This window comes from Candoia aspera, chromosome 10 (assembly GCF_035149785.1).
Source record: "Candoia aspera isolate rCanAsp1 chromosome 10, rCanAsp1.hap2, whole genome shotgun sequence".
In the NCBI taxonomy this organism is placed as follows: Eukaryota; Metazoa; Chordata; class Lepidosauria; order Squamata; family Boidae; genus Candoia; species Candoia aspera.
The window spans coordinates 16,253,579-16,270,194 of NC_086162.1; the positions used below are offsets into that span (position 1 = coordinate 16,253,579).

At 40.7% G+C, this 16,616-nt stretch overlaps 1 long non-coding RNA gene across 1 annotated transcript in view; it reads right to left on the reverse strand.

The window, feature by feature from the left end:
• Positions 1 to 5,258: 5,258 nt before the first annotated feature.
• The window catches only part of LOC134503471 (uncharacterized), a 194,157-nt gene continuing 182,799 nt past the window's right edge, over positions 5,259 to 16,616 (reverse strand). The window contains exon 3 of the long non-coding RNA XR_010068550.1: positions 5,259 to 5,268. This is a non-coding gene — a long non-coding RNA (uncharacterized LOC134503471). The remainder of the gene's footprint in view (positions 5,269 to 16,616) is intronic.

A 16,616-nucleotide genomic window follows, 5' to 3' on the forward strand; every position in this document is an offset into this window, starting at 1 on the left:
GGAAGTGCTCCGTAGGAAACAGGCTAAAGAAGAGGGCCTTAAGAAGTACATGGTGGTACTGCTATTTGTGGGGAGCAGTATGAAAAACTCTAGACCTTCCTCCAGCTTCAGGTGGCATGTCTTTTGGGCCCTCCTGCTTTGTACCATATCTTTCAAAGGCTGCCTTAAAACGTTCTTCTGCAATGCAGGCCATTGGAAGAAAACCTTAGTAGGTTCCTCAGGGGCTTTCGCTGCCTTGTCACTTTTTCTGCTGAGGTGGCAGAATGTCCCTTTGATAAGTGAACCAGAGTTCAGTCTTAATGGTATAAAGTGTATGAAATGGAAGGCTTCTCCAAACAGTGTTAGCACAGGACTAAAGGAGCAAAGGACCTCTGAAATGCTGAGGTGGGACATTTGCAATATGTGCTGCATTAAAAAAAAAAGTAGTGCAATTCCTCCTTCACAGGAGACTCATTCCATCATCATCAGAGAGAGTTCAGATTAGTGAGTGAGAGCAGAACCAGGCTGGCACTTCAAACTATATTTTTCCTGGGGAGAAGTCCCTGTTTGGCTGTCAGTCTGTGATAAAATGGAAAAGTGCATGGAAAAATAATGCTTATAAGAAGTGGGGCCTGCAAAGAAAATGGTCCCAGCAGAATGGTCTACGTCAAAATAGCCCATTCCATTTCCTGTACCTCCTGTTTATCCAATGAAAGCAACATGCTAGCTGCTTATTTTACCATGGTCCTACTCTTGTGCAAATATTATGCAAATGCAATTGCTAGCTCAGCCAAATTTCATAGGACCAAGTTGTAAGAATAAACAGAAATCAGTAAACATATTGTTAGCCGTCCAGAGTCACTGGTTTGAGATGGGCAGCTATACAAAGTGAATAAACAAACAAACAAACATGAATCCTGTATTGCCTTTGGGGAGGGGAAAAAGCCCATTGAAAAGTTTGTAGCAAATTCATTAGGTGAGACAGAAGGGCAATGCCTGGAGAACTGGGCTTCTCAACTTCCTTGAAGGCCACAGAAGGTGATCTAATGATGCTATAGCATCACCAAAAGGAGTCAGGTTAAATACTGTTAAATTCAGTACTGTTTAGGTTTAAGGTTGTTTGGGGTGGGTGAGGCTCCACCATACCTCCCAGCTCCCCAAAAGGTATGAAATCCCTCTCTTTTGAGGGAGATGGGTGGTGACAAAATTTGAAATATAAATAAATTAAATAAATAAAATAAAATGTGCCACTAAAATTCAGCTATTTTGGCAGCAAATTTCACAGGACGATTGGGGGGTGTTGGGGACAGCAACTTGGTACTAGGGGTGAGCTGTGACTCAGAGACTCTAAAAAGCCATCCACAGCTGCTCATAAGTTGCACAGATCCTTTAGACACCCCGTATAATCAAAGCTATGGTTTTCCCAGTAGTGATGTAAGGCTGTGAGAGTTGGACCATAAGGAAGGCTGAGCACCGAAGAACTGATGCTTTCAAACTGTGGTGCTGGAGAAGACTCTTGAGAGTTCCTTGGACTGCAAGGCAGTCAAATCAGTCAATCCTAAAGGAAACCAATCCTGACTGTTCATTGGAAGGACAGATACTGAAGCTGAAGCTCAAATACTTTGGCCACCTGATGAGAAGAGAGGACTCACTGGAAAAGACCCTGATGCTGGGAAAGACCGAAGGCAAAAGAAGAAGGGGACGGCAGAGGGTGAGATGGTTAGATAGCATCACCGATGCAATGAACATGAATCTGAGTAAACTCTGGGAGACAGTGAGGACAGGAAGGTCTGGTGTGCTATGGTCCACGGGGTCATGAAGAGTCGAACATGACTTAATGACTGAACAACAACAACAGGTTTTAGAGGGCGGGTTCTCAAAAAAAGATTTTATTACATGTGAGCACAGAGTTCCAAATACAGTTGATTTGTATCAGGTTAGTAGCATATATACGCCATTCATAAGACATCATGTAGTTTTTTGGTTTAGCATGTTTTATAAACTCAGCCATTGTGATTAGTTTGTCTTGGCATGTTGTGGAAACCCAGCTGACTGTGGTTTATTCAGTATTGCATGGTTAAACAAGTCAAGGCTTACTACAACATAGGAACCCAGTTAGTATGTCTATGCAGGTTGGCAAATGGTGGAACATTATTTAATTATATGGGAAAGACAGTTGTAACTTTTCCTTTCCTTTTTAAAAAGGTGTTTAGAGAGGTGTTTTTTTTTTTTTGCCAATTTATGTTTTCTTTTTTATATAAGCTATCCCACAATAGGAATAAATACATAGGATTGTATTTGTTTAAGTGATCACTATGCCTAGAATTAATTGACTCATGCCAGCTTAATTAACAGCAGCTATTTGCAGGTTTCATCCACTCATGCACTCTACAAAATGGCAGCAAGTTAAAACTCAACCCTGCAAGCCAGTTCGAACAGCTGCACCAAAGATCCCTGGTAGACATTTCTTTATAATAACCGGACTTGCTTCCAGATTTCATAGGAGGGAGGAGGGAAGATTCTACTATCAAGTAAACATCTAGCACCCTCCACTGGAGAAAAATATATACATCTTGCTCTTTGAAGCACCAAAGTGCTCAAATTACCTGAAAGATTCTGTTGCCAAGGAAACCATGCGTTCTGCTCTTTATCGTGTTATGCACATTTACTTTGGCGGTGTTACCCCTCTGCGTATCAGGCTCTGGAGCCAGACTGAAGCATGTAGTGGGGAAAAAAACTGTAACCCACTTGAGCTATGACTCAGAGGCTCCAAAAAGCCATCCACAGCTGCTCATAAAATGCACACAGACCCTTTAGACCAGGGTTCCTCAACCTTGGCAACTCTAAGCAGTGTGGACTTCAACTCCCAGAATTCCCCAGCCAAAGCTGGCTGGGGAATTCTGGGAGTTGAAGTCCATACTGCTTAGAGTTGCCAAGGTTGAGGAATCCTGCTTTAGACACCCCTCAGTTTTGAGAGAGGGGGGTCTCAAAAATGGTTTTATTACATTTGAGCACAGAATTCCAAGTACAAAATACAGCTGTACCATATCAGGTTAGGGGTATATATGTGCTATTCATTAGACATGCAGCAAAGACATCTTTGGGGGTAGTTAATGTAGGCTGAAGCCAAATTCCCAAGTTCATTTCAATCCTACCTCAAGACTGATAAAAACTTGGGAAAAAATCTGCCAGACTAGGTTCAGACAATATAAAAAGCCACCATATGGTTTGTTTAGTTTTGGATTGGCATGTTTTGTGAATCCAGCCATTGTGATTTATAAACCATAATTTATGGTGTAGTCTAAATCACAATTTAATCAATAAGCCATTCTTAAACAAACTGTGGCTTAATGTAGAGAATAAGGGTGATGATCTTGACAGAAGTATGCAAAAACCATTATGAAGGCAAAAGGGGCTGAAACATTTTTTAAGTCCAGAGCAACAAGATAACTTTCAGAAGCAGTTCAGTCAGACACCTCCCTAATTCACTGAACTATACAGCACAACCACTCTTGCAAGGTTCTGTTATTATAGCATTTCTCAATAAAGCGTAGTTGTAATCTTCCTACGGAGCTGATTTTCTGGTCTGGTCTACCTACTGGGGCTTCCGCTTATTTAACATGCAAACTAGGCCATGGATTGAAGACTGGGGATCTGGATTAAATCCTGATTTCTAGTAAGTTAATAAGACTGACTGTCATTATTCAGAAAGGAACAGCTGCCTCATTGAACTGGTTTAGAAACAGCATTTTCATTATACTTCTAGACTACCAAGGACTGTACCCTGTCTGATGTACAAGTAACTTAACAACATAAAATACAAAATACAACAACATAAAAGAATAAAAACAGCATAATACAGAGCAAAATCATTATGATTGTAATAGTGATGGTGGTGGTGATGGTGATGGTGATGAAGAAGAATATGTCACATCTAGCACCAAAGTTTTGTCAAATAGGATCTAATAATCCAGTGCAATCCAGAAGAGAAACTCTCCAAATCAAATAGAAGAAAAAAATGAATCAAACTGACCCAATTCATTGATTCAATTCAACTTTCTAAATCAAAACAGATTGTTGAATCAATCTGATTTGCATCAGACCCAATTTGCACACCTGTTTGATAACTCTAAAATAGTTCCATAAATTGTTTGGGGAAATTATATCTTTGATGCTGGAAAGATGTTAATACTGGTACTAGACAGGTATGTCTGGGGAGGGCGTTCTTGATTGATAGATCAATTGACTGGCTGGTTGTATTTCTGCTTCCTGGTTGACTCACCTGTAGGATGGTAGGCAGGGGTACTTATCATAGCCCATTCATGTCATTTTCCTGCCTCTATTCTACTTACAAAAGACAACCAGACTATCAGATGAATCTCACTTCAGCACCAAGAAAGGGACAGCGACAGCACATGAACCTGCTATGCTGTACATGAAATTCTGCTACCACATCCTGCTTTGCAACTGGCAAGTCTAGCCTAAATTTAGGCAACAAGACTTCTCATAGAACAGTCATGGAATGGTAGAGTTCAAAGAGTCCCCAAGGATCATCTAGTCCAATCTTTTGCAATGTGTAGGAAAATCAGTTAAGCCAACTTTGAGAGGTGTTTGTCCAGCCTCTTCTTAAAAACCTCCAGAGATGAAAAACTTACAGCCTCCATAGATAAATTATTTCACTGTTGTACTTATCTCACCATCAGGAAGTTTTTCTTTATAAACAAAATCTGGGTAGGTACAACTTATTATTTCTGGTCCTAGTTTCTGTGGCTGTAGAAAATAGTTTTTCACCATTTTCTCTGTAGCTTCTTTTATGTACTTGAATACAGCTCTCATGCTTCCCCTAAGTCTTCTTTTCTTCAGACTATACTTCCCAAGTTCTTTCAGCATGTCTTCATGGAGCATGGACTCAAGTCCCTGTAGTAATTTTGTTGCTCTCCTCTCAACTCTGTCAATATCCTTCAAAAATGCCTTGGCCAGAACTGTACCCAGTACTCCAGGTATGGTCTCACCAGCCAAGTCTTGAGTTGGTCCTGATAAAACATGGACAAATACAAGTTTCCTAATGTCCATACGGAGGTACAGCTCTAAACAAGATCTGACACCCCAGAGGGACTGATAATGAATGAGAATCAATTCCTAGAAATTCCATTGGAGTCATGTTGACCCAGCTTTGTCATAAATGACCAAAAGCCTTGGTTAACATACCGCAAAGTAGGCATTCTTTGGAATAGCACTAGCTTCAAGTATCTGCTTCCCTTTGCCTGCGTTAATACTGTGCACAGATCACTCACAGCCACAGTGTCACCAACTGTTCCTCTCTATTCTGCACCTAGAACATTGTGTCCTATTCTGAGCACTGCATTTTAGGAAGGACAATGACAAACTGGAGTATGTCCAAAAAGATCTGTGGTGAATGGTTGGAGGTACTGGGTACATTTAGCCTGGAGAAGATTGTGGAGACATGATAACTGTCTTCATACAGAAGGCATGGTCACATTTGTCCTGAAGACAGAACAACACATGGATTTACAAGGAAGTAGAATTCCGAACAGTAAGAGCTGTTCAACAGTGGAACAGATTGTCTTGATAGGAAGGATTCTCCTTGCTAGAGGCATTTTTTAAAAAGCTGAATAGCCACCAGTAAGGGACACTGTAGGAATGGATTCCTGCGTGGCTAAGGGTTGAAGCAGATGATCTCCAAGCTCCCTTCCAACTCTTACATTCCGTGTTTCTATTATTTTCTTCTTCTTCAAGAAAATCTTAAGCTTTTTTTTTTTTTTTGCCATTGAACTGGAAAGTTGAAAAATGCAAGAATTTATAAAAATGCATGAATTTTCAACATGGCACTAAAGGAGACTGGTATCTGTACTGCTTATCTCTAATACTGTATTTAAAAACCTCTCTCCCTTCCTCTCTTTAATACAGCATGGCTTAAATTGATTTTAACTACTCTTTCCAAGGTTTGTTTCGTTTTTAATTAAAAAGATAGAAGCAAATTGCTTACAGCAGGGCAGAGCACATGGCATCATGTTCACAAGTAGCATTTATTTTGAGGAGGGAAAGGACAAGTCTTAGTATCAGAGAAATGGTCCATTGGAACCAATGGCCCTGCATCTACATTTTCATGCAGGAAGCTCCTTGTATCACCAAGAATTTTCTTATTGCTTGGGAGGAAAGACCAGGAGACTGAGACATGAAACATGCTAATAAACTCAGGCAGCGAAAGGTTCGCTCCATCCTTCCGTGCTGCACAAATTCATTTAGTCAGCCGTCACACTCACCTTCATTCTACAACAGGATTGTGCTGTGAAATAACATTAAATTAAACCACAGGCTGACATTCGGCAGCAAACACAAACTATGCAGGAGAAATGGGGCTTTGTCCAGAGAAGAGCTGTTGCCCCTTTAAAAAGTGCTTAGTCAAATATCTAATTGCAATTTCCACAGGAAGGAAAAACCATCTTTATAAGGAAATAGGTGTATTTGTTGGGTTTATTAAATGCAGACAAGTAGGGGAGCATCTGTGACCCTCCAGATGTTATAAATCATTCATTATCTTTCACTATTGGCCATTCTGGTTGGAGATCATGGGAGTTAGCATTCAACCACACCTGGAATGCCACTGGTTGCCAACCCTTGTTTTGGAATTTGCATCCTTGAGTCCCACAAGGTATCAAACAAGACCCATGTCCTTTCTCTTCTGCCCAGGAGAGAGAACCTCTTTCTGGCTTACCATCAGCGATTTCCAGTCATGCTTATAGGCAATAGTGGGAATAGCCACTGTGTGATCGTGGTGAAGGTGTTCAACTAGGACTGGTGAGATCTACATTGAAGTCCATCCTAAGTTATGGGAGCTCACTGGGTGACTTTTGGCCAGCTGCTTTCTCTTAGCCCAACCTCATAGGGTTGCAGTTGTAGAGGAAAAAAGAGAATAAATCTAAAACAAGGGATATTGTCCTAACAGTCAGGAACCACGCTGAGACGAGGAATAGGTCTCTAGTGTTTTATTACTGCTACATTAGACAGAAAATCCGAACAAACTGAGGAAGCGTGGGAAAACCCAGACAGATAAACCCCAAAAGTCAAGGCGGGTCTGTTCTGTGTCTCTTTGAATGGCTGCTCAACTCCTCACTACTACGCATGTGTTTTCCCCCCTGGATAGGGGCCCCCTCCTGCTCACCATCAGTACTCATGACAGATATACAGTAAATCTAATGTTTGTTCATTCATTCATTCATTCATTCATTCATTCATTCAATTTCTATAGCTACCCATCTCAACAAGTGACTCTGGGCAGCTATAGAAATTGAATAAATAAATAAATAAATAGAATAAATAAATAAATATTGGGTATATGCTATTTAATTAATTGCTGCAGAAACTTTTAAGAACACAGGAAACAGGTAAGTCCCCCGATCTTTGGCAGAGTTTCCTCCCACATAAATATATACACCATTATCCTTAATTGCTTTTAATATATGACAGAGTCAATCAGTCATCTTCATGAGGCTCCCTTGGTCAAAACTCCAGAATTGAAGGAAGAGTTAGAACATCTATTTTCCTCCTCCAGCTTATGCATATGCTTGTTCATAATTCCACCTTGCCTTTTCTACACAGAGCTCAAAGGTTTACCCTACTTGGGCTGTACATCAGGCTGAAAGAGGGTAAGCCTCTGTTCTCTAGGGGTAACTAGTTAAGCTGGTATCCAGCAGTACACAGTCTCAGATATCCTGGTCCAACAAAGAGCACACATTTTCAACTTTGTCCCAACTGTCACTGGTTTCAGCTGGGAAGCTGAGATTTCCTGCATGGCCTTCTTCTCCCTGCCCACTTTTTGACAGTCTGAAAAAAAAAAATACAGAAGAATCTGATCTGATCAGTGTCTCAAGAAATTGGAGGAGGGGGGTATCACTCTACTTCTTCCCATGTTCAATCATTCCCCCATGAGCTGTGTTGGTGGGGGGGAGTAAAACAGCACAGAGAGATGGGTTCTCTGCAGCAAACAAATTTTTGCAGGCTGCTCTAGGACCATCAATTACTCTTAATACTCCTATTTCCTTCCCAGCTCCAGACCCCAATTTATGGGAATGTGTGTGCTGGTCTCTTTCTCTGATAAGTGGGTCTGCTATTATTACTTTAAACAGGCCCCTTTCTTGCCACTGCCCTCTTTCCTCTGTTACTATTCCAAAATCCCTATTCGGGCAACACCTTTGGCCAACTTAATGGTCATCCCCCAAGTTTTTGAGATCTCCACTTCAATTGGACGAGAGTTGCAGAAAGAAGAAATTACAGAAATTGTAATTGTAGAGTGAAAGAGTAGGGGTAACTTTATGCTGAACTCACAACGTCTGCGTGGTCTGTCTTCCTTTTGTTCTCCCCCATTCCTCATCAACCTAATTCTTCTTTTACAGATCTGCTTCTTCAGATGTCCCTGGTGCCTTTAAAGTGATATGAAAAATGAGAGGCAGCTTTGTGCATGTTACATGCACTGAACCCATTCCAGAAACTCATGAAGTCTTACATTTAAAAAAAAAACCCTTTCCATTAATTCTCCTTTCTTTCCTCATGGTAAAGTGTGGAGATATTCCCCCCAAAGGGAGGAAAAATGAGTTTTTCCCACTTGGGAGAAGGACAAAGGGACAGGAACTTCCTGGACAGAGACACACACCAGTTCTTTTCTACTGACACTGATATTGAGTAGATGCAGTGCCCTTAGCTTAACAAACAGCCAAGCTAAAATACAGTTCTGTGCATACAATTTCAAACAGAGCTTTTTGTCTGATCCACACACACACATACATAGCTTCTTTGTGTACGTTTAATTCTGGGCTTGCTTCTAGCCCAGAGAGGAGAAAGGGAAGAGGGGAAAATAACACACTTCTGGGCTTTTGGGATTCCAGTACCTCTGCAAAGCTGTTCTCAATGAATTCTGGTCTATTCTCCAAACACTGGAATCCTTTCCACGAGCCAGTTAGCTCAGTAGATCACTTTTGTAGGTCCTGTTTGCTCCAGCTGGATTTCCAGCCACAGGTTCTTTCTCCTTGAGAAAGGAGAAAACTCCAGGAATGTCCAAGAACCTCTTCCTCCATTATTTAATCCTCCTGTCATCTTGTTTACAGTTTATTAAGAGTGGTATTTTAATTAGGCATAAAGCTTTTCAGTGTCTATGGGACACTGAGCTTGATTTCGGCCCCCAGGGGGGAAAAATTTTAACTTTGGGATCACTGCATCATTTCAAGTCCATCATAGCAACTGCAACTCAACTGTCATACTTCCCCTTGTTTTTTTGTCTCCTTTACTTTCACATCTTCTTTGCTAGATACCATCACTGAGTTCTTTCCCAATGTTACAGTTACAGGCAACTACATGGCATCACTTGCCTAACTCCAGGGTTCCAGGATGCCAACAATCCACTCATCGACTCATGCCAGGGGGTTTAAGACGACGTTGAGCCAGTTGACGTTGAACCAACTGTCACATATTTCAGAGAGCCTCAAACTCTAGCAGGAAGTGGGGGTTCACAGGGAAATTGTGGTCCTTTAATGGCCAGTGAATTACTACTTCCAGAATCTTTCATCATTGGCCATTCTTGCTTAGCTGCTAGAAGTTATAGCCTAGGAGCCACTTGAATTTGTCACATGGTCCCCTCCATAGATTTGTTCCAGGGCATTCTGTGAAACTTGGCAGATAGTTAGTTCCAGCCAACATGAGCTGCCCAAGAATGTCAAATGTTACCGTCATCGCTTCTGTACCGAAAGCTTTGCTACTTGTTTCCTAATTTCCCACTCTTAAACACAAACCTTCACTTTCTACAATAAGATCACAATACAGAACTATACGGATTACATCAGATAAATAGTTCCTATATTTTTACTCTACCACAAAAAAATGGGAGAAATATCTTCCCCCAATAGGGATGGAAAGAAATCAGGAGAGGACATTTTGCAAGAGACTTGTCCTCCCAAGACAAAAGCCTGAAGGCCATCAATTTTTTTTCAAAACTTCAGCAACCTTAAGGAAAACTCAATTAGAAGCAGCTGAATTATCAAACAAATTGTGCGGGAGGGGGTGTGTATCCTTGAGAGAGGTGTGAGCTTATCTCACAGTCATCCATAACTTCTAATATGATGAGCTTTGTCCTGGTGGCAGCTGTAACTTGTGCGCTAATTCATTAAAGCCAAAGACGGATTTTGATCAAAACAGGCATCGCACTCGACACAAGGGTCTCTGCAGAGTGCCATTAACTATATAAAAGCATTTGAAGTAAATTTCAGTGGAACATGAATTATAGACTCATGCTGCTACTGCCCCAGTCTCAGAGGAAATGATGGTTACTCTTAATTAACAACAAAGGATCACAGTTGCAAGGACAACTTCAAAACATAATCCACAGCAGGTGGAAAACTATAACTCACCTTCTAGTCCTGATTATCCAAGCTCATACACCTAGCACAAAGGCAAAAAAGCAGAAACAGAGTAGTCAATTAACAGAGTCTGTTGTTTGGGCTTCTATTGGTTTCTGATTCTAAGGATCAAGGTCTACATTTGTAGTCCATAATTCAGCCAATTAAGAAATCAAATAAACATAGTATTCAGATGTGATGGAAAGATCATCTTACAAGGAATGCATCCATTTGCTTGCAGCTCATCAACTCATTGTTTTATCTAACAATGGTAATTTTTAATCCGCTCCTCCTCCATGGTGGCAGAGAAGGGCCCTTCCAGACATCTATTTCCACATATATAGGACTGCATTTGCCAGAATTCTGAGCCATCATGATTTCCTCCAGTGGAATCTAAAAGCTGCTGTCCCAAAATATTAGGAAGGCACTAGAACAAGGCTGGTCTAAATCTTCCTCATTTTATTTATCCAACCATGAGATATGGATCAGGCTACCAAATGAGCATCATGGTTGAGTGGATAAATGAACTGAAGTCTTCCTGGTCTTAGTCCAATGGTTCAAGCCTTGAGCCAAACCAGCTCTCTGGAATGGAATTACTTTTAAAACAGAATGTATATTCTAGGGAATATAGCACTTCCACTCAGTTTGTTAGCCGTATGAGAGATTTCCATTTTTAAGAATAATCTTAACCATCTTTTGATGGAGATGGGAAATCAGAGAAATGCCTGACCTTCAAATTCCCTATCTTAATTCTTGTTTCTTAAGATGTGAAAGTGTTCTAACATTATTAACACTCCCAATGGGATCCTGTAATGATTTCAGGATAGCTTGCTATAACATGATCTGTTCTGTTGTTTGGGTGGAACTTGCTATGAATTGTTATGCTTCAATAAATCGGTCCATTTCAAAGATGCCTCAAGATTAATTTCTTGCTTTCTTCTGACGACACTTCAGTAAAATCCTATGCATGCTCTCCTCTGTGTGACTTTCCAGAATCACCTGTATTTACAGCAATGTCTCTGGGTTGAAATTCAATGCCTCACCTGCTTGCACAGGAGGAAAAAAGAAAAACAAATGCAAGTAGGGTGGTGCAGAACATCCTAAGGGAGAAGGAGATATGAACTAACCTTGCCAGTTTTCCTTCTGGTGCTTTGGTCAGATTGTACCCAACATTTTGTGGACAAGCAAGACCTACCTGTGGGAGCCATTTTGGAAAACTATTTGTGACATAATCTAGAACAGGATTTCTCAACCAGGGTTCCGTGGAACCCTAGGGTTCCCCGAGAGGTCACTAGGGGTTCCCTGGGAGATCACAATTTATTTAAAAAATTATTTCAAACTTGGGCAACTTCACATTAAAGAGGTAAGTTTCATTCTTTTTTTTAGCTTAAGAACATGGTTAATACATATATACAGGCCTACAATTGAAACAAATATAATTTTGCAACTTCTGGCTCACATTTGAGCCTGAATGTGAAGGGGTTCCCTGAGGCCTGAAAAATATTTCAAGGGTTCCTCCAGGGTCAAAAGTTTGACAAAGGCTGATCTAGAAAATCCAAATGGGCCCACTTTCTCCCAATATTTGCTTACTTCTGGTCTATGAATCCTAGCTAATATTTCACTCCAGAATGAAGAGACAGGATAAGAGAGGTTTGCACACAATATTCCTACCTCTAGTCCTGATGCTGTGAAAATGTGACAAAAGTGAAACAAACCATTAAAAAGGTTTTCTTTTTAATGTTGAATAAACCACAACTGGAGTGAAGATTGACAATGAAGGACTGCCAGTGTAAACACTTGACTACTTGGTTATTTCTGTACCTTCTCCTGAGAAACCTAGACCTCTGCATTTGGGGGTGGGGGGGAGATTTGCTAATTTTTAAGAACATTATTTTGTCTTCCTGCAAGATTTAATTTAGCAGTAGGGCCATGAATGTAGAAAATTAACACATCTCTGGGAAGTGAGAGAAAATTGCTGCATGAGGGACATCTGTGCTTGCCATTAAAATACACATTCCCAGGAGAGCAGAAAACATGGTTTTCTGAGGGTGCAACAAAGAGAATTATAAATTCTCTTTGACTTCATGGCTAGCTGAAATACCTGGAATACTTTTCTTATTTTTACTACTTTCTTATTTTCCCTCTATTTTTCCCTTTTTCTTTTGTTCAGCACACACACACACATGCATGCATACGAACACACCGTAAGGCACCTCTTTTGCTACTTGTGATTCTGATCCTTTGGAACAAGGGTTATTTGTATAATACTTTTACTCACTTGCAAGCCTCTGAGACAACCAAGCTGTAAATCTCAGTGATTATATATTTCCATATGGAACACTTGGATTCAAGATACATAAACAGAATAATTTGTTCCCTGCTGCAGAGAGATTCTTGGGGGGATTCTGGACAAAATTCAATGTGTGCATGCAGTACTTTTTTCCCACATGGGTCTCACAAAAAAGACAGCAGAAAGAAGCTGGGAACAGACCTGGGCTGGAGAACAGTACCCAACCTGCTCCTTTGCACTTGGCTGAAATGTCTCTCTCCATACACACACACACACACACCCACAGGCACACATGCATGTATTTGTAGACCCTCAACAGTTATAGGCACAGATGGAGGCTGAGCAATAAAGGACTGGAACAGATTTCCCAGCTGTTGCTAAATGCTCTTTTTCTTAGGAAGTGCTAGCCCAAACAGCACCAAGATATACACATGGCACATAAAGACTTTTCTTTGTGTTACAATAGATCTTCCATATAAGGAAGGTATCCCTTCCATTTTAAGCTTTTTGAGCTTCTAATGCAACCTTGAGTTGAACTGGACACCCAGTGACACAGACACGAACTCCTCTTTATTATAAAGATGGATTGCTCAGAAGACCCTTCACCCCTGCTAATTATCTTACAAATATTCTGTCCTGTTCGGCACAGAACAGCCTTTTCTCTGGCTAGTCTCAAAACCCTGCCTTCCACAGTAGTAGAAAGAACATTGGCTTAGAAGATTGTCGCTGCCCCTGTCCAGAGCAGACCATCAAACTGGACTTCCATGCCCTATTGGGATGCCTCTTCTACAAACTTAAAGCTTTGACATACTAATGCTTCTGCTAGTTAACCATCTGCATAAGTCAAGTGAGAATTTCAGAACAGTCAACTGAAATTTCAAGAAGGGTAGCCAAGTTTTGCTCGACTGAAATCACTGTAAGGGGGCTTGCAGTCTAGCTTTGTCTCGTTAATAAGTGATTTCATCTGCTCCTGGGTGTAGTAGCTTGAGTTTTTTTTTGAATTTTATGTTGGTTGATTAATTTTAATTGTATTATTATTCTTTTTTCAATTCGCTCTTTTCCGTTTCTTTTGTGGCTAAGTGAATTTGCTCTTCAGATTACTGGTCTTTGACCTAAACAGATCGTGGTGGTGATTACATAGACACCTCCATGAATTATTTTTTTCAACAGTTGCAGAAGTGGCTTATTACTGCCTTCTCCCTATATGTATTTTTTTTTACTCTCTGGTCTTACCTAAATCCTGGAATTTTCTGATATCCAAGTACTAACCTACCCAGCCTTGGTTAGCTGGTTAGCTTCCAAGTCCAAAGCTAGGCAAAGCAAGCCAGATCCATAATGGAATATACATACACACACACACACACACACAGTCAAAACGGATGATTCTTATAAAACCATGTGCTGTCATAAATCATGAGCAACCTTCCAGAACTGTGGTGGAAAGTGACCTGGGGGTTTCTCATTGACCTAACTCAACTATGTCTTAAGGCCTAATGGTATCTGAGCTGTCTTTCAGGTGGATTTCATAAGATGACCCTCCCCAATTTCCTCCATGAGGCTAGCCTTCATCTTCTGATGCATCAGAAGGACAGGGGTTCAAGATCAAGGTCTACTAATAATATGGAATTACCCTCTGCCTCCATTGTACAGATTTTCCTCTGTACGCGTAGAGAGCACAGGGAATGGTCTTGAAGGACAGGAGGAAGAGCCACTACCAAGGCTATGGTCAGATCAGTGGGGCTTGAGCCCAGGCCAAGAAACTAGTTTGAGAAAATATCACAGACACATCCCTCCCTAGTTCACACAAAGATAAAGTGAGGGAGGAGGGAAGCACATTCAGACTTGCAAGATTCTATTACTATACCTGTTAACAGTAGTTCTGACCTATACGGCATTGGTTTCTTAGTCTGGTCTAACTTGTAGGGCTGACAGTATGAATAACAGGAATAACTTTGTAAAGGCAAGGGGAAAAAATGACTACGGAGACACCTACATGGGAGACAAAATGCTGAAGTGGGCCCTGTGGCTGGGTTCACAGAAGAGCTAAACCCCAACGAACAAAATGGGCAATTATGAGACAGAATAGTGGGCAGGACCAGGACAAATATTAAATTATGTTCAATTAAAAAGCTATGTAAATTAAATTAACTGCAGTTGACATTGTTAATTCTCTATATTCTATAGTTCTGACTTTGGACCAACCTACTTCACAGGGTAGCTGTTTTGGGGAAAAACAGGAAAAAGTGCTATATATGCTGCCTTGAGCTCCTGAAAGGCAGAATATAAATCTAATCCCTCAGTAAATATCTTCCTTTAATCACACTTAATTTTTATTTTATGTACTTAGCAAGGTGGGCATTTTCCCTATATGAAATCTTGATTTATTTTTAACAGCAATACTTCAAGAGTCTCTTAATTAGGTCAGTTATTGCCAAGACAATGTTATAACCATCATTTGGTAAAAATAGAACAGCTTGAAAACTATTACTTTTTCTTCAGATTCCCTAAGAACAAAACCATCCATGCATCCATCTCTTTTTGTACCCTCAGTAACCTGAGCAGGTCCTGCACTGAATAGAGAGCTGGACTGCATGACCTCTGTGGCCCCTTCTATGAGCTTGGTGCAGGGAATGATACAATAATCCTGGGAGAAAAGGCCTCCTAAAACCAATGTGCAGACATAAGGGGTAAAATTTGACCACAATTTAGAACACAGCTAAAGGGTCATCTTCATTCATGTTGATGTACATACAAGCATCCTTAGCTGATTCTGGGCACCCATGGACATCTACAGGGGTGACCCAAAATTATGGATCTCAAGCTTAAATATGATCAGATAGGATCTGCATTGTGCCATGATGAGTGTTTAATTTTCGCATTGTTGTGGGTAGTTGTGGACACCTGTATGTTTGCCATCAGCCATGCATTGTGCCCAGTTTATAACCCTCAGCCATTGGCACACACAGTATTAACTTATATGTGCAGCCTTCTTCTATGACTTATAGCAGTTCTCAAATTTTGCAGTATTGTGCAACCCCTAAAATGGTAAGCGTGACCCCCCTCCCCACACATACAAATCTTACAATTTCACTGGTGCTAAGGATGGACAAGAAACTGATTACTTTTCATCATTAAAATGTGATCGATATACCACAGGGTTTCTTCCACGCTGCAGTACAGCAGTGGCCCATTGCAGGTTTGCCCAGGTGAAAGCGAGTTTTCACAATGATAAAAAGGGTGCCAGTTATCAAAACAATAAAAAAGCAAATTGTCTGTCTTTCACAGGAGGGAAGCCTTCATCCCTCCAGAGGAGTGTTGCCACCTTAAAGTGGCCTACATATAGGTGTTTCATTTGAGAAGAAAAGACTTGCTGGAATTGTGGTGTTAACTTTCACTTTGCTCCTAATGAAAAGTATTAATCAGAGCTCTTGGCTTTTTGTTCCTTGGATTATCTGGTTCTGATCCAGATTGCAAGGGCAGAATTCGACATCATGGGCAAAACGAGGAAGCAAGCGCATTGACTTTTGATATTGCTCCCACCCTGTCTGAGGAGTGGGACTTAGTTAGTTCATATACATACACTTTTTTTTAATCCATTCAATCGTGTCTGATTCTCAGAGAAGGCCTGTTCAAGTCCCTGCAGTTTTCTTGGCAAGGATTTTCAGAAGTGGTTTGCCATTGCCTCCTCCCTAGGGCCGAGAAAGTCACCCAGCTGTCATTGTAGCTAAGGTGGGACTAGAACTCACTGTTTCCTGGTTTCTAGCCTAATGCCTGAACCACTACACCAAACTGGCTCTATACATACACTTCCTCAATAAATAAAATGAACAAGTATAATGTTTTTGATTCATTTGTTTAATTGGGTTCTCTTTATCTAGTTTTAGGCCTTGGGAAGAGAACAGATCACATTTTAAGTCCTATTTGTGTAGAAATATTGAACA